The sequence below is a fragment of the Felis catus genome, chromosome B2 (assembly GCF_018350175.1).
Source record: "Felis catus isolate Fca126 chromosome B2, F.catus_Fca126_mat1.0, whole genome shotgun sequence".
NCBI lineage: Eukaryota > Metazoa > Chordata > Mammalia > Carnivora > Felidae > Felis > Felis catus.
In genome coordinates, this window is record NC_058372.1 from 54,503,125 (window position 1) to 54,521,554 (window position 18,430).

Here is an 18,430-nt window from a genome sequence, read left to right on the forward strand (position 1 = left end):
GGGGTTGAATACTGGAGCTGCCTCTTAATGGTGGTTATATTTTTTCTCCAATTTGGTTTTCTCGTCTGAAAAAGAGAAAATATAATAATACTGTCTCATAAGGTTAGGAAGCTTTAATAAAGTTAATACATGTAAAGTACTTAGAGCAGTGTTTGGCAATAGTAAGCACATAATAAAAGGTAACTATAACTTATTTGTTACTTTCTAGTTTCTTTGTGAGATTTGCAAAAGATGGTGTACGTAGAGAACATTGGGTTCTTTCCCCAAATATCCCTTTGAGTGATTTAAAAATGATTGCTACAAATATGTGTATAATAACAAAAAAATGTATAAGAACTTGAGTTGTATGAGATAAGCTAATAGAATTTGGAATACTAGAATTTTATTACAATGAATAAGTGCAGATTTTAATTTTAGTCCAGTTCTTTTTATGTCAGTTTAGCAGTATGTATAGATAGTTGCTAGACTGACAACTGGATGGTTCCTGATCATGAGTAGTTTTTACATCTGGATTCAAAGGGTGGAATGGGAGGTGCTTTTGAAATTCAGTTATTTTCTAGCTCTCAGAAGACTAAAAGGTTACTATGTAATAGGATAAAGAGCGTAAAGGGTAAAGAATGCCATGGGTTTTGTAAACACTTAGACCAGTAGAATTTGGTGGAAGTGACACTGTACCAGTTTTTGAGTGCAGACCTTAAGAAACTGGCAGCTTCTATTTCCTGTATCTGGCATACTTTCTTTGGGAATCCTGAGATGTCATGAAGAAGTCTAGCTAGACTTGCTCAGATCTGCTTGGTGGAGAGGTCTGTTCTGAAGCCTGGCATAAACTAGCAACTGCCATACTGGAGAGGCCGTGTCTTGGCATTTCTCGACAGTCCCAGTGGAGCTCAGCCTTTTAGCCATCTCTGCCAAGGTGCCAGACATGAGTGAAGCCATCTTGGGCTCTTCAGTCTATTTATTCATTATTTCAAGACCTCAGGTGACCTCATTTGATGCCATATGGAACAGATGAATTGCTGACTGTATCCTTTCTGAATTTCTGACCAACAAAATTGGGAGAAAATAAAACTGTTGTTGCTTTAAGCTGCTAAGTTTTAGGGGTAATTTATTATGCGGTAACATGTAACTGGAATCCATAGGTAAGCTAGAGCTTCTGGCTTCTTAAATTTAAGCAGAAATCAAAGCAGTGTAACCTAGATACCCTCAACTCTACCATGATTTGGAAAGACTTTGAAACATAGTGAAAATTTTATAACTCAGAACTATAGTTAATAGTATGGAAAATGAAATTCTGGTAATTAGATGAGTAGAGAAGATAATCTGAGCTCCCTCAGATTACTCAGAAGGGACAGAAATAGGAACATTCTTGATGAATGCTTTCCACTTTTCACAAGTTTGATTGGTGAGGCTGCTTAAAAAGAGTTAGCTGAGAAGTTGATGCCTTTTTAATTTTGAAGAACAGAAGCTTGCTACATTTCTGAGATCTGCCAGGAGTTTGAAAATCTTTTGAGGTCTTCTTTATTTTCAGAGATACCTTTTTATGTTTCAGGACCTGAGGAAGAGAGGTAATAAGGTATAAGGTAGTTGATGTTTTCAGTGTTCTTACCCTCTCAGAGTTTGCCAAAATTTAGAGTAGACCAAAAATCAGCTAAGAGATGGTGAACTAAGAGATATGGTTAGGGCCTTATGTAGGTGCTGTGGGGGATTTAAAGCACTTAAAAAAACATTTTTTAAACTTTATTTTAGAGAGAAAGAGACTGTGAGCTGGGGAGAGGGGCAGAGTGAGAGAGAAAGAGAGAGAGAGGGGCTCTCAAGCAGGCTCCAAGCTCAGCATAGAGACTGACGCAGGGCTTGATCCCACGACTGCCAAGATCATGACCGGAACAGAAATCAAGAGTCAGACACTTAACCAAGTGAGCTACCCAGGTGCCCCCTAAAGCACTTTTATTACATAGAAAGGTTATAAATAAGTGAGTAAAAGCACTCATAAGTTACTATAGACACCATTACTGTATAGGCTCCTTGATTTTTGTGTGCTGTTTTGAAATGGTTGCAGATTTTTCTTTTTAAATTAACATGTTTTTGTTTTATTCTTTTAAATATTTATTTTGAGAGAGAGAGTGAGAGGTACCTAGATTAACACACAGTTTATAAAAAGTGTGCTTGCTGGGGTGCCTGGGTGGCTCAGTTGGTTAAACATCTGACTTCTGCTCAGGTCATAATCTCATAGTTTGTGAGTTCGAACCCCACATCAGGCTGTATGATGTCAGCATAGAGCCTACTTTGGATCATCTGTCCCTTCTCACACTTCTCCTCTCCCATTTACATGTGTGTTCTCTTTCTCTCTCAAAAATAAATGAACATTAAAAAAAATAAAAAGTGTGCTTGCTGTTCTGATATATCTTTAATCTAAGTCCCTAACTGCCAAAATTCTCTGAAGCACATGCTACATAGAAAATCTCGAGCTACTGGGGTCCTTCATAGTACTTCATAGCTAATACTTAATAAATGCTATATGTATATCCAGCATTATGTTTAGTGTCACAGAGGATTTATATTTTTTTTAGTTTGAGAGAGTAGAGACTGTTTTCATGAAACAAAGTGCAAAATAATAACCTGCCAGAATGTTTGATACAGTCTCTAAGAGTTATGAAAAAGTAAGGGGGATATTGCTACAGACTGGATTCATCTAGGAAGGCATCATTGAGCTGACAGTGTTTGAACTGAATTTCAAAAGATAACAGATAAAGGAGGTACAGGTATTCTGATGGGTGGGATATTGTGCCAACTGCACCCTCAAATATTTGAATAATTTTCTGAGGAACTAAAAATATTGAATTGGGTCAACAAAATGGGAAACCTTTGTCAAAGCCATAAAACTGCTTCTAATATTTTCATTTGCAAATATATTTGAGCATCTCTTGGAATAAGTACCTCCTTTCCCTTTACCTCAGACACAAAAAAAATAGCTAGTGTTCTATCTGCTTGAATTTCAGATAATAACGATGAAAATGTAAATTTAATAATAAGATTTGATTTCCCATGGCTTATACGAAAAAATTGTAACAAGTCAATTTCTTTTTCGTACCTTATTTTTCCCTGCTTTTATTTTCATTCTCCATGTGTTTGAATAAACGTAGCTGCACCATTGGTCCATATTGACTCTTAAGTTTCAACCTTTCCTCCCCAGCTAAGTAAAGCCATATTTTGATAATCTGCTGTAGGCTCCTTAACTTCAAAAGCTTCAGTCCTTAACCATATCTTTCATGAATCAGTTTGGCTCCCCTTCTTCCATTCATCTTGAAAATGTCCACAGTGCTATATAGTTTAAAAACTTAGAACCAAGTAAAGTTGAACGATTTTCTACTGGGCTACATTGTAAAAATGGGAAAGGAAAATTACTTTTTTTTGTTTTGTTTTGTTTTTTATTTGGAGGACATTTGCCAGTTGGAACCTCAACAAAGATTGAGTTTGGGAGGCCTTTAATTGTGTACCAAAAGGTTATTGCAGAAGAAAACATAAGGGAGATGTCATAAAGAAGAAAATTTGAAGCTCAGTAATAGAAAGCTGTGTGAAGAAATAGGCATTCTGCCAATTAGCTGGGTGCTTGAAATGAATAGTTTGGAATTAAAGAAACAGATGCAAATTTCAAAGACTGGATTAACTTAGTTCATAAAGAAACTGGGGAGTGGAGAACAAACTTCAGGTTATGGGAGTTGTAAAGCATATTTACTATTCTTTACAGTTTTGCTCCAAAATACTTGGTTTTTATAATGTTAAATGTAAAATCAGAATTGTTAATTTAGTATTTTATGTTAAACCATTGAAATAAAATTCTAGGTATATTTAGGTGAAATGAATTATGATCATAGGAGTTCAGTCTTGAACTGTTGACTGTCCTAGCAGTCAGTAAATAATTCCCAAACTGGGCATAGTATGGTTATGAGTTTGTAGGAAGGCTATCCAACAAAGCATATAAATGGTGTCTAACCCTCGGTCTCCTTATCTGTTGAATAGTCGTGACACAATTGTATAAGTAACCAATTAATAAAAGAAAACATTTGTATGTATTAAGGAGATGTGCAGGAAAACATTAAATGTTCTTCTTTCTATAAATGTCTGGCTATTCTTATGTTGCATTAGTTTGAAGTGAAGTAGGGTTCTTTAAGGTTTATTACTATACTTCTTTTATCTTTTAGACATTGTCACCCAAACCAAAAAAAGCAAGAAAGGAGATTGCATTCTTTATTGAAAGATATTTTTGCTGGATGTAGAATTTTAGGTTGGCAGGTACTTTTTTTTTAAGATTTTATTTTTAAATAATCTCTACACCCAATATGGGGCTCAGACTTAAAACTCCAAAATCAAGAGGCTAATGCTCTACTGACAGCCAGCCAGGCCTCCCTACTTTTTTTTATTTATTTTATTTATTTTTAAAGAGATTTTTAGACAGGTACTTTCTTTTAACACATTTAAGATACATAATTCTCCTGTGTTTTGGCTCCCATTTTTGCTATTGAGAAGTCAGCTGATAGTCTAACTGTAGCTCCTTTGAGGGTAAGATAGCCACTGTGCTATTGTGATGGCCCCCATGTCAGGATATAGATCGATATGGGGGTCGAGATTGCTATGAGGACTGAAGCAGTAGAGACTGATAACAGGATAGGCAGTAGTAGGAGAGCATTTGGTAGTGGGTACTGTAGGGATGATGACTATAGAGGAGGCTGGGACTGCTATGAAGACAGGTATGACACGAGATGATGGGTCATGGAGCTCCAGAGATGTTTACTCTTGGGATAATCATAAGCATGATGGTAGAGTTTCCCTACCCCACCCCCAAGACCCAAACTGAATCTAAATCCTCGCAGTACTCCTAACGAAGAAGATTCCTCTGCTAGCAGAGGTTCTGGTTCATTGAGCCGCCTCTGTCTTTGGAAGGTCAAAGCTTGTTAACACAGCGGCTAGAGACCAAGAAGTAGAATAGCAGCTACGGAAGGAATGGGAGAAACTGCGACACCAGCTGCATGAGCCAAAACTAGAACAACAGCCTCAGGAGAGACACGCAAGCTGGCGAAGCGAAGAAACTCACGAACAGAACAGTCCAGGACGGGAATTGAGTCATCACAGACTGGGACCTCAGCCCCATCTGGCAGAAATGCACGAAGGAGAGTGAAAGTTTCTAGAAAGCGAAACACTCAATAAAGAGGAAGACTGTCACTCTCCAACTTCTAAGCCTCCCAAACCTGAACAGCCTTTAAAAGTAATGCCAGCCCCTCCACCAAAGGAGAATGCTCAAATGAAGCCAAGTTCTAACCCTCCTGCTCCATCTTAGACCTCAGATACAGAGCAGCAGTCCCCTACCAGTTGGGGGAAAATAGTTCAGGCTTAACCATCTGGGGAAGGACCAGCAAGGAAAGATGAAAATAAAGTAAATGAGGTGAGTGTCCCAAAGGGCCAAAGTGGGAACTCCAGCCGTGGTCCAGAAGATGGAGGGAACAAAGACCACTTAAAGGAGACAGGAAAGATGGCAAAAAGGATCAAGACTCCCGATCTGCACCTGAGTCAAAGAAACCTAAAGAAAATCCAACTTCCAAGTTGGGTTCGACAAGCAAGTATTCTGCTTGCTCTGTTGGTGAAGATGGGAATGAGGGAGAAGATTATACTGAATGGACCTCTGCATCTTGTGCTTTCTTCTAGTCTCACTAGGAACATTCGAGAGCAAATCAAACCTCTATCCAGACAGGACTGTAAAACCCACTATCTCCTGGAGACCTTTCTTTAAAAACAGAAATAAAAAATTCTTTTGCATGCTGCTGCAGCCTTTACAGTATTGCATTAACTGGAGAATCACCAGTGTAGTCCAAGAAAGAGATGTACAACTTTGAAGGGAAAAGTTGTACAGTTTTACGACATATGCAGTTGGCCTGTGTGATTAGTGCCTGGGGGTCTCCACTTAGCAAAATGGCAAGTGATAGTGATGCTGTGTTTGGATCTGGTTGGGCAGTTGGGCAGGTATAAGGAAGAGTGTGAGATCTCTACCTTTTCATTCTTATCCTATTGTGGCATGTATGAATTCTCAAACATTATCTGAATAAATTTTCTGTCCTTGGAAAAGTAGGTTTAGTCTCTGAAGTTGTTTTAGTCTCTAGGAGGCTGCTAGCCCCTCCTCTTATTTAATTCTGAGTTACTGGGGCCAGCCTAAGGGGAATTTCTTCATTTTTATACCTCTTCACCTCCAGGGGAATAGTTAAGGAGTGAATCTATTGGCCACTAAAGAATAAGAATAGGATTGCCTGGTGACCAAAATAAGTGGGAAAATTGTGGTTTGAAAGGAAGCTGTGGCGAGGCAACAAATTACTTTGCACCATTAATAGGGGGAAATGGTATGACCTCCAGTAAACACTGGAGCAGGAAGCACTTAGGGGTTGTGGGAATTCCCAACTCTTTTATATATCCTGCTTTTGCCTTTTCTTAAACAGTGAGTGTCCTTTCTGAAAGTTCTGAAACCCTGAACTGTTGAAATCTTGAAACTTTAAAAATTTGGGCTATTGTCCTGGTCTTAGTTCTTCATGCTACTTTTTTTTTTTTTCATTCATCTAAATTTTATTTTTTATTTTATTTTTAACGAAATTTATTGTCAAATTGGTTTCCATATAACACCCAGTGCTCATCCCAACAGGTGTCCTCCTCAGTGCCCATCACCCACTATCCCCTCCCCTCACCCCCCATCAACCCTCAGTTTGTTCTCAGTATTTAAGAGTCTTTTATGGTTTGCCTCCTTCCCTGTCTGTAACATTTTTCCCCCAATACTCCTCCCTGCCCCGGTCTTCTGTTGAATTTCTCAGGATCCACATATGAGTGAAAACATATGGTATCTGTCTTTCTCTGCCCGACTTATTTCACTTAGCATAACACTCTCCAGTTCCATCCACGTTGCTACAAATGGCCAGATTTCATTCTTAACCATTGCCAAGTAGTATTCCATTGTCATAAACCACATCTTCTTTACCTGTTTGTCAGTTGATGGACATTTAGCCTCTTTCCATAATTTGGCTGTGTTGAAAGTGCTGCTATAAACATTGGGGTACAAGTGCCCCTATGCATCAGCACTCCTGTATCCCTTGAGGAAATTCCTAGCAGTGCTATTGCTGGGTCATAGGGTAGATCTATTTTTAGTTTTTTGAGGAACTTCCACACTGTTTTCCAGAGTGGCTGTACCAGTTTGCATTTACACCAACAGCGCAAGAGGGTTCCTGTTTCTCCATATCCTTGCCAGCATCTATAGTCTCCTCATTTGTTCATTTTAGCCACTCTGACTGCCATGAGGTGGTATCTCAGTGTGGTTTTGATTTGTATTTCCCCGATGAGGAGTGACGTTAAGCATCTTTTCATGTGCCTGTTGGCCACGTGGATGTCTTCTTTAGAAAAGTGTCTATTCATGTCTTCTGCCCATTTCGTCACTGGATTATTTGTTTTTTAGGTGTGGAGTTTGGTGAGTTCTTTATGGATTTTGGATACTAGCCCTTATCTGATAGGTCATTTGCAAATATCTTTTCCCATTCATTTGGTTGCCATTTAGTTTTGTTGATTGTTTCCTTTTTTATCTCTGAGATCAGAGAGGTTTTTTCCTATTTTCTCCTCTAGAGTTTGATGGTTTCCTGTATCACATTCGGGTCCTTTATCCATTTTGAGTTTATTTTTGTGAATGGTGTAAGAAAGTGGTCTAGTTTCGTTCTTCTGCGTGTTGCTGTCCAGTTCTCCCAGCACCATTTGTTAAAGAGACTGTCTTTTTTTAATTGGATATTCTTTCCTGCTTTGTCAAAGATTAGTTGGCCATACTTTTGTGGGTCCAGTTCTGGAGTCTCTATTCCATTGGTCTATGTGTCTGTTTTTGTGCCAATACCATGCTGTCTTGATGATTACAGTTTTGTAGTAGAGGCTAAAGTCTGAGATTGCGATTCCTCCCGCTTTGGTTTTCTTCTTCACTATTAACTTTGGCTATTCGTGGTCTTTTGTGGGTCCACACAAATTTTAGGATTGCTTATTCTAGCTTCGAGAAGAATGCTGTTGCAATTTTGATTGGGATTGCATTGAATGTGTAGATAGCTTTGGGTAGTATTGACATTTTAACAATATTTATTATTCTAATCCATGAGCACAGAATGTCTTTTTCCATTTCTTTGTATCTTCTTCAATTTCCTTCATAAGCTTTCTGTGGTTTTCAGCATATAGATCTTTTACATCTTTGGTTAGGTTTATTCCTAGGTATTTTATGCTGCTTGGTGCAATTGTGAATGGGATCAGTTTCTTTATTTGTGTTTCTGTTGCTTCATTATTAGTGTATAAGAATGCAACTGATTTCTGTACATTGATTTTGTATCCTGCGACTTTGCTGAATTCATGTATCAGTTTTAGCAGACTTGTGGAGTCTGTCAGGTTTTCCATGTATAGTATCATGTCGTCTGCATAAAGTGAAAGCTTGACTTCATCTTTGCCAATTTTGATGCCTTTGATTTCCTTTTGTTGTCTGATTGCTGATGCTAGCACTTCCAACACTATGTTAAACAACAGTGGTGAGAGTGAACATCCCTGTTGTATTCCTGATCTCAGGGGGAAGCTCTCAGTTTTTCCCCATTGAGGATGATATTAGCTGTGGGCTTTTCATAAATGGCTTTTATGATGTTTAAGTATGTTCCTTCCATCCCGACTTTCTCAAGAGTTTTTATTAAGGATGCTGAATTTTGTCAAATGCTTTTTCTGCATCGACTGACAGGATCATATGGTTCTTATCTTTTCTTTTATTAATGTGATGTATCATGTTGATTGATTTGCGAATATTGAACCAGCCCTGCAGCCCAGGAATGAATCCCACTTGATCGTGCTGTTGATTGATTTGCTAGTTATCTTGTTGAGAATTTTTGCATCCATATTCATCAGGTATCTTGGCCTGTAGTTCTCTTTTTTTGTTGGGTCTCTGTCTGGTTTGGGAATCAAAGTAATTCTGGCTTCATAGAATGAGTCTGGAAGTTTTCCTTCCCTTTCTATTTTTTAGAACAGCCTGGGAAGGATAGGTATTATCTCTGCTTTAAATGTCTGGTAGAATTCCCCAGGGAAGCCATCTGGTCGTGGACTCTTCTTTGTTGGGAGATTTTTGATAACTGATTCAATTTTTTCACTGGTTATGGGTCGGTTCAAATTTTCTATTTCTTCCTGTTTGAGTTTTGGAAGTGTGTGGGTGCTTAGGAATTTGTCCATTTCTTCCTGGTTGTCCATTTTGTTGGCATATAATTTTTCACAGTATTCCCTGATAATTGCTTGTATTTCTGAGGGATTGGTTGTAATAATTCCATTTTCATTCATGATTTTATCTATTTGGGTCATCTCCCTTTTCTTTTTGAGAAGCCTGGCTAGAGGTTTAGCAATTTTGTTTATTTTTTCAAAAAACCAACTCTTGGTTTCATTGATCTGCTCTATTGTTTGTTTATATTCTATATTGTTTATTTCTGCTTTGATCTTTATTATTTCTCTTCTTCTGCTGGGTTTGGGCTGCCTTTGCTGTTCTGCTTCTATTTCCTTTAGGTGTGCTGTTAGATTTTGTATTTGGGATTTTTCTTGTTTCTTGAGATAGGCCTGGATTGCAATGTATTTTCCTCTCAGGACTGCCTTCGCTGCATCCCAAAGAATTTGGATTGTTGTATTTTCATTTTTGTTTGTTTCCATATATTTTTTAATTTTTTCTCTAATTGCCTGGTTGACCCATTCATTCTTTAGTAGGGTGTTCTTTAACCTCCATGCTTTTGGAGGTTTTCCAGACTTTTTCCTGTGGTTGATTTCAAGTTTCATAGCATTGTGGTCTGAAAGTGTGCATGGTATGATTTCAATTCTTGTATACTTATGAAGGGCTGTTTTGTGACCCAGTATGTGATCTATCTTGGAGAATGTTCCGTGTGCACTCGAGAAGAAAGTATATTCTGTTGCTTTGGGATGCAGTGTTCTAAATATATCTGTCAGGTCCATCTGATCCAATGTATCATTCAGGGCCCTTGTTTCTTTATTGACCATGTGTCTAGATGATCTATCCATTGTTGTGAGTGGGGTGTTAAAGTCCCCTGCAGTTACCACGTTCTTATCAATAAGGTTGCTTATGTTTGTGATTAATTGTTTTATATATTTGGGGGCGTCTGTATTCGGTGCGTAGACATTTGTAATTGTTAGCTCTTCCTGATAGATAGACCCTGTAATCATTATATAACACCCTTCTTCATTTCTTGTTACAGCCTTTAATTTAAAGTCTAGTTTGTCTGATATAAATATCACTACTCCAGCTTTCTTTTGACTTCCAGTAGCATGATAGATAGATCTCCATCCCCTCACTTTCAATATGAAGATATCATCAGGTCTAAAATGAATCTCTTGTAGACAGCAAATAGATGGGTCTTGTTTTTTTTTATCCATTCTGATATCCTATGTCTTTGGGTTGGAGCATTTAGTCCATTTACATTCAGGATTATTATTGAGAGATATGGGTTTAGAGTCATTGTAATGTCTGTTACAGTTTCATGCTTGTAGTGGTGTCTCTGGTACTTTGTGGTCCTTGCAACATTTCACTCACAGAGTCCCCCTTAGGATCTGTTGTAGGGCTGGTTTAGTGGTGATGAATTCCTTCAGTTTGTTTGGGAAAACCTTATCTCTTCTTCTATTCTGAATGACAGACTTGCTGGGTAAAGGATTCTTGGCTGCATATTTTTTCTGTTCATTACATTGAAGGGAAATGACAGGAGTGGGGTGGGGGGAGAAAAAGTAAACATTGATTAGGCAGAGAAACTAAAAGGCTTAATCCAGAGAGAGAGAGAGAGAAAGGAAAATAAAGAAGGAGGTGGGGAAAACGAAACGAAGATAATGTTACCCAGACAGAGAAACTATATGGCTTGATTATTCCAGAGAGAGAAAGGAGTGTAAAGACGGAGGTGTAGAGCATGTATCAAGACAATGGATTCAATATGCCTGTTTAGACAGACCAATAACCAGAGTAACCAGCCTAGGGGAGGGAAGAGATAAGAAGGAGAAAAGGGGGGAGGGAGAATATATCTATTTATGCAGAATTGACCTAGAGTTAATCCAGGCAATGCTGCATCGCTTGTCTGCAGGAGCTGTCTGCTGGGTCTGTGCCACTCTGGTGGATATGCAGTTACCCAGTGCAAAAAAGTGTGTGGTTTGGCATTTTCTGGACCGTCCTCCACTATGGGCCCCGGGAGTGATCCCTGAGGCCCTGCCTTGGTGGTTGGGTGGTGGGGGTGCGGTGGGAATGGTGATTTCCCAGTCTCTTCTCCATGGAGCTGGACCCAGTGGACTCAGTTGGAGTCGTCCTCACTGTGCCACGGGTGCAGATGGGGCGGACCCTTTCTCCGCCAATTCCCCTGACCTTGCGCTTGGCTGGGATTCAAAGTCCCGCTCCGTGTGCTCTGGCACTGGGGAAGCGCCTCTCCATGCCACGGGATATGTGGTCCCGGCTGGCTTTGTGCTGCCGCATTTCAGGGAGGACAGCCTTCTACTGTGGACTGAGAGCTGCTGCCCTAGCCACCTCGAGCCCCCCGGGGTGGCGGATGCAGGCAGGCTTTGTCTTTTCCCACAGTACTTCAGGGAAAGGGCAGGCTTTTCCTCTTGCAGACTGAGCCCTCAGCCCAGCCACTGTGCCAGGGGGTGGCAGACGCAGGCAGGTTCCGTGCTATCGCGCCGCCCTCCAGGGAGGGAATCACTTTATCCAGCTGCGGAATGAGCCCCTGACCTACCACTGCACCCAAGGCTGCTCCTCTCCTCCCCAAATGCGCGAACAGGGAGCCAGCCGGCTCCAGTCCGAAGAAAGCCCCGCAGTTAGAGATCGTATCCCTCTCAGTCTCAGTCTGAGGTCTTTCTCCTGTCCAGCTATGGTCCTGCACTTCCCTAGCCGTTCTTTCTCTGCCTTTTGTCTCTCCGCAGAAGGGGGTTCCTCCCCTCCATGCCAGCGAGGCCCCCCCCTTTTTTTTTCTTAATCTCCCCCAGTTCGCAGTTACTCACTCATCTTTTTTCCAGCTTTCCCATTTTCTTCGTAGTAGATTCGGTCTCTTTTCCTCCCAGGCTTTGGTGTTCAAAGTCCTTTGGCTTCTACAGTTAAGTAAGGATTCCCCCTACTTCTCAGCCATGTTGGCTGAAATATCTCCCTCATGCTACTCTTTACTGTTACCTACCACAAAGCAGCCTTTCTTTCTTTCTTTCTTTCTTTCTTTCTTTCTTTCTTTCTTTCTTTCTTTCTTTCTTTCTATCTATCTATCTATCTATCTATCTATCTATCTATCTATCTATCTAGATATGAGAGAGCATGAGAGGGGAAGAGGCTGAGAGAGAGGGAAAGAGAGAATCCCAAGCAGGCTCCACACTGTCAGCACCGAGCCTGATGGGGGGCTTGATTTCACAAACTGTGAGATAATGACCTGAGCTGAAATGAAGAGTGGGACTCTTAACTGATTGAGCCATCCAGGCACCTTGAGGAGCTTCTATTTAAATCACATATTTGATCTGGGCATTCTCTATCAGCCGCGGGGAGCAGAAGCAAATGAGGAATCACTGTTTCTCTCAAGCAAATCTTGGTGTTTTTCATGTCTTTTGACTCTCATTCCTTCCCTCCGTTTTCGACCCCTTTTATGCCTTGAAAACTCTAGAATTAATGGTCTTAGGTGGTGAGTGAGGGTGGATAAAGAGGGACAGTTACAGTGTGAGCCATTCTTGGGATGCCTGGCTAGCTGAGTCGGTTGAGCGTCCTATTCCTGATTTCAGCTCCGGTCATGATCCCAGGGTCACGGGATTGGAACTGGCTCTGCATTGAGCATGGGAGCCTGTTTGAAATTCTCTGTCTCCCTCCCTCTGCCCCTCACCCCTGCTTGTTCTCTCTCTTTCTTTGTCTCTCTCTCAAAATTAAAAAAAATAAGTAAATAAAAAATTTTGTGAGCCAATTTTACGACCACGATTGGGTCTTTTGTTTATGTTTTTACAAGATTTCTTCTTGCTACTGAAATCCTACACCAATGTTTGGATTTATAATGGGGCCTCAACCAGTGTGTGTGTGTGTGTGTGTGTGTTTTAGCTTTTTTTTTAATTCTTATTTTAAGCTTTTTAAAGCTTTTTTTTTTTTTTTAACTTTAGAGAATAAATGATAATGGAGAGAGCAGTTTAACAAGGTGTTGGTTTCTCCTGCAACACAGTAGCTTAGGTTGCCTGCTTTTATGTGCACCTTTGTATTGTCAGCCCAGTAGATGTATCCTTATGGGTGATAGTGGTACCAGCAGAGAAGTGACACCTTGGTCTCTTATTTGCAAGCCCTTCTTTCATCAGTCCTAGGTTAGACCCTGTGTGGCCATGTAGACATGTTGGTTTATGAATGCTGCAGTGGTGGGAATAATGAATCGTGTACTAGTGAATTACCTTTAAATAATTGGCTTGGATTGGCCAGTAGCCAGGAAGTGAGTTTTAGACAGAGATACCCAAGGCGGAAAGCGATTAAAACAATTTTTTATTTCTTTATTTTTTAAAGTTAAAAAATGCTTTTTATTTATTTTTGAGAGAGAGAAAGGGACAGAAAGTGGGGAAGGGGCAGAGAGAGAGGGGGACAGAGGATCTGAAGCGGGCTCTGCACTGACAGCAACAATCCCGATTTGGGGCTTGAACTCATGAACCATGAAATCATAACCTAAGCCCAAGTAGACGCTCAACTGACTGAGCCATCCAGGTGCCTCTGAAAGGCTTTTTTTTTTTTTTTTCTCTTAAAAAAAACTTTTGCTGTAGATGATAAAAAGGTAGGGCCCTCTTTAGGTCTATTCCTTCCAAATAGGTACATCCAATAAAAGCTGTTTTTTTTCCTACTCCCCTCTTCTATTCCCCTGTTAAAACAGAAACAAGGATTATGTCCTTCCTGCTCCTTAATAGTTATAAAATCTATACTAATTATCTTCTATGAAAATGATTTATAATCTGTAGATTTAATACATGAGAGATTGTCTTGAAATGTAAAATCCCATGCTTTGAGTTGTGGGTTTTTTTGGTTCGTTTTCTCCAAATCCAATCTTTGAAGTTAAAAAAAAAAGCCATACTGCTAGCTGTCTCCTTTTAAAATACTTTGGTTCCCAGGGAGCCTGGGTGGCTCAGTTGGTTAGTTGTCCGATTCTTGGTTTCTGCTCAGGTCATGATTTCACAGTTTCATGAGTTTGAGCCCCTCATTGGGCACCGTGCTGATAACTCGGAGCCTGCTGTGGATTCTCTTTCCCTGTCTCTCTGCCCCTCCCCACTGACACTGTCTCTGTCTCTCCCAAAAATAAAAAGATACTTTGGATCACTTCTCTTTTATTTTTAATGTTTATTTTTGAGAGAGAGTAGGGGAGGGGCAGCGAGTAGGGGAGGGGACAGAGGATCTGAAGTGGACTCTGTGCTGACAGCAGAGACTTGCTAACTGTGAGATCATGACCTGAGCCAAAGTTGGATGCTTAGCCTATTGAGCCACCCAGGAGCCCCAGCTTCTGCTTGATTTAAACATTGTTTGTCTCGTAGTGGGATTATTTAAGAAAAAATTTTTTTAAGTTTATTTTGAGAGAGAGAGAGAGAGAGAGAGAGAGAGAGAGAGAGAGATTGAGAGATTGAGAAGACGAACAAGCCGGGGAGGGGCAGAGAGAAGGAGAGACAGAATCCCAAGCAGGTTCCACACTATCAGCATAGAGCTGGATGCGAACTCACGAACTGTGAGGTGATGACCTGAGCTGAGATCAAGAGTCTGATGCTTAACTGCACCAGTTGGGCACCCCACAGTGGGGTTCTTTTTATGTGTTGTCTTGAGTTTCATGAGGCTTCTTGAATCTGTACATTGGTTGTCTTGTCCTAATTCTTTCTCCTCTCCTGGAATTCCAAATGTATTTTAGATCTTTTTAGTCCTTCACATCTTATTCTCAAATTTGTGTTTTCCTTTTTTATTCTTTATCTGTTGATTTATGGTTTGTTCCTCTTGAACCATTTCCCAGTTTTTTTTTTCTGTCTTCTGTTTTGTCAGTTCTGCTACCATTGGGTTTTAAATTTTGTCTACTATAATTTCTAGAAGTTCTGTTTGGTTCTGTTAGAGATCTGCTATGTTATGGATTTTTGTTCTTGGCATTCAATTTATCTACAGTTGTTTGAGCAAACAGTCTTGGAGGTGGGTTCTGAAATTAGGTTCCTGGGATGGATCATGTTGTCGCGTCTTTTCCACTTTAATGAGTGTGCTTGCTTTCACTCTGACCATTTCTAACTCCTGTAGTAAGCAAGGCTAAGTATCAGACCTTGTGGACATTCAGGCCCTCACAGACCTTTTGCTCTTCTTCTGTTGCATCCTGGAAGCCAGGCTTTTTTCCTCTTGTGAGTGGCTGCTGCTTTCAGATTTAATTGTTAGCAGAGTCAACTTCTTTTATAAGGTTATGCTATGGTTAAATAATACAGTTAATATATAAGGTAGCATCTTTTATTTGTGTTATCTCTTGGCACTGTGCCTGGCTCACAGAAGAGGCTGAAGAAATGTTTGTGGGATAGGATAGAATGTGTATCTGATGCATCCTGGCAGGTTGTAAGGTTCTGCTCCTGTCATGCCCAGCTTAGAAATTACTGCTGTTTTGATTTACTTAGGAGACTTTTAAGAACTCTTGTATAAATTACCCAGTTTTTTGGAGGAAAAAAAAAAAAAGATTTGTTTTCTTGTAGAAGAGAAGAAATGGGCTTAAGTATAAGTAATTAATCTTTTCTCTCTAGTATAAATTTTAGTATATTCAAATGTGCCTATGCCATCCAAAAAAAAAAAAAAAAAACAGTAATAAAGTAACCAGACGATTGATTTTTCCATTGATCAGCTTGGCAGAATTACTGAGACATCAACATACTAATTAGAATCTCAAGATATTAAACTATTGTTTGTTTTCTAACTGAATGTTTTGAATGATTATAAATGGCAAAGAATTTTTAAGTGATATACTATGCTATCAATTTTAGTTAATTAACACAGCAGCACAGTGATAATTATTTCCTTTTTTATTTGCTGTTTTTCCTCTTTCCTAAAAACTTACTAATTATTAGCGATTTATTTTTTATTTTTTCCTATTATATGGCTCTCTTTTGTACATTTAAATGTAGAAAATATATTTTAAGAATTGGATTATAGGGTCTCCTGGCTGGCTCAGTCGGAAGAGTGTGTGACTCTTGATTTTGGGGTCTTGAGTTCGAGCCTCACATTGGCTGTAGAGATTCCTAAAAAATAATGTATTAAAAAAAGAATTGGATTGTAAATAGAAAAAAATGTTTTAAACTATTATTTTAGGTTGAAAATGTTCTGATTATTTATTACTATGTAACAACTTAAGTTCAAATCTAAGTAACAATTCTAAAATCTGATATCAAAACTGAAAACTAAAACCAAATCTTAAAACTTAAACCATATCTCACAATTCTGATCGTTAGGGATTCATACTGGGCTCTCAACAGGGTGATTTTCCTGCTCCCCATGGTCTCGTTTGAGGTCACTAGGTTGGCAACTCGTCTGGTGTAGGATGTCCAAGATGGCTTCACTTACATGCCCAGGACTGAGGTGAGAACTTCTAGTATGCTGAACTCTGCTGGGATCCTCTCCATGTGATCCTGAAAGCGAGGAGGTTAGACTGCTCTGGTGACCTAGGGCAGAAGCTGTCAGTCTTCTCAAGATCAGGCGTGAGAGACTGGCATCACTTGTGCCGTACTGTGTTGGTCAAAGCAGTCACAGTCCAGTCCAGATTAAAAGGAAGACAAATAGATCTCAGCTCTTAATGGGTGAAGTGTCAGAAAATTTGCAGCCACTAATCCCCACAGTAATATTAATTAATAGGTCACAGTGCATTTGAGAAACAAAGTGCCCTTTATAAATCACAATACTTAGTACCAATATAGAACTGCATTTATTAGAAACAGTGATAGCAGTATTAAAAATCAGGATATTTGCCTTTGGTATTTGTTTCATCCACAGATATTTTATTTCCTTGTATAAGAAATGATTTGTAATTGTTTCATTAAGCATTGTATATTTTAAACAGTCTTTTCATTAATAATTGTAGTTTTTAATTTTAGATGTTTTAAAAATTTTTTCATGTTTTCTTTATTTTTGAGAGACAGAGTGCAAGCAAGGGAGGGGCAGAGAGACAGGGAGACACAGAATCTGAAGCAGGCTCCAGGCTCTGAGCTATCAGCACAAAGCCTGACGTGGAGCTTGAACTCATGAACCATGACATCATGACCCGAGCCGAAGTCAGACGCTTAACCAACTGAACCACCCAGGCATCCCTAATTGTAGTTTTAATATCGGAATTTTTGACATGTCTTTTTACCTGCTAGTACAGGTATGTTTCATTTTAAGAAAAACTAATACTTTAAATCATTTATTTACATTTATTGATGTCCTGCTCCTTTCCACAAAGGATTTGAGGTGACCTGCAACAAGACACCTATGACACATCTGTATTGGAGTAAAATATAAGTAACAGTGGATAATGAGGGTCAAGAAAAACCATCAGTAAATGGCATCACCGTCTGCCCAATGGCTAAAGCTCCAAACCTAGGAGGCTTTTTATTCATCCCCTTCTCTTACAATCCATCCATCTGTGCTACTCCAAAATATATTCCAAATCTATTTGTTTTTTTCTACCTTTCTTCCAGTTCAATCCCTCTTACCTTACCTTCTCTTTTCAGCACAATAATGGCCTTTTCAAAACCACAGTGTAAACAATCAGATCTTAACTTTCCTCTCCCTAAAACCTCAGTTTAATGTACCATTCATAGTATAAAACTCTATCTCAACCAGGTCTGAGGGTTAGCTGTCTGCCTCTCAACACCCCTGCCTGCCACTGCTCTCCATCAGCCTCTTTCTCTTGCTTCAACCTGCTAGCCCTTTCCCCCCCTGGAAAAAAGGACCTTTTAGGACCTTTGCACCAGCTCTTTTCTTTGGTTGAGATGCTCTTGCCATAGGTTTTGCGTGACTGACTGCTTTACATTCACATTTCCCTTTAAATGTCACTTCTTTAGAGAGACCACACAACACAGAGTATAAATCCATTCATAGCACTTTTCTTTTATTTTATTTTCATCCTAGATTGCTGCCTGATAGTTTGTTTATTGTGTATTGTCTGTCTCATTAAAATATAAGCTTCATGAGTGCAGTTCTGTTTTGTTTTGCTGTTTACAGCTGAATCTCATCTTCTGTAAATAGTGCTTGGTACATAGTAGGTCCTCAATGTTTTTAGAAAGAATTATATGTAAAAAATCAAATTTAGAATTGATGGTGATATTTCCAGAATGTGATAAATTTATTTTAGAAAAGAGGATTCTTGGGGCACCTGGCTGGCTCAGTCTGTGGAGCATGTAATTC

General features: G+C 39.4%; 1 protein-coding gene and 1 pseudogene across 3 annotated transcripts in view; both read left to right on the forward strand.

Annotated features, from left to right (window-relative positions):
- The window catches only part of PRIM2 (DNA primase subunit 2), a 342,271-nt gene that overhangs the window by 33,501 nt on the left and 290,340 nt on the right, over positions 1-18,430 (forward strand). The gene's annotated exons all lie outside the window — the stretch shown is intronic.
- LOC102901255 lies at positions 4,593-6,946 on the forward strand (annotated as a pseudogene).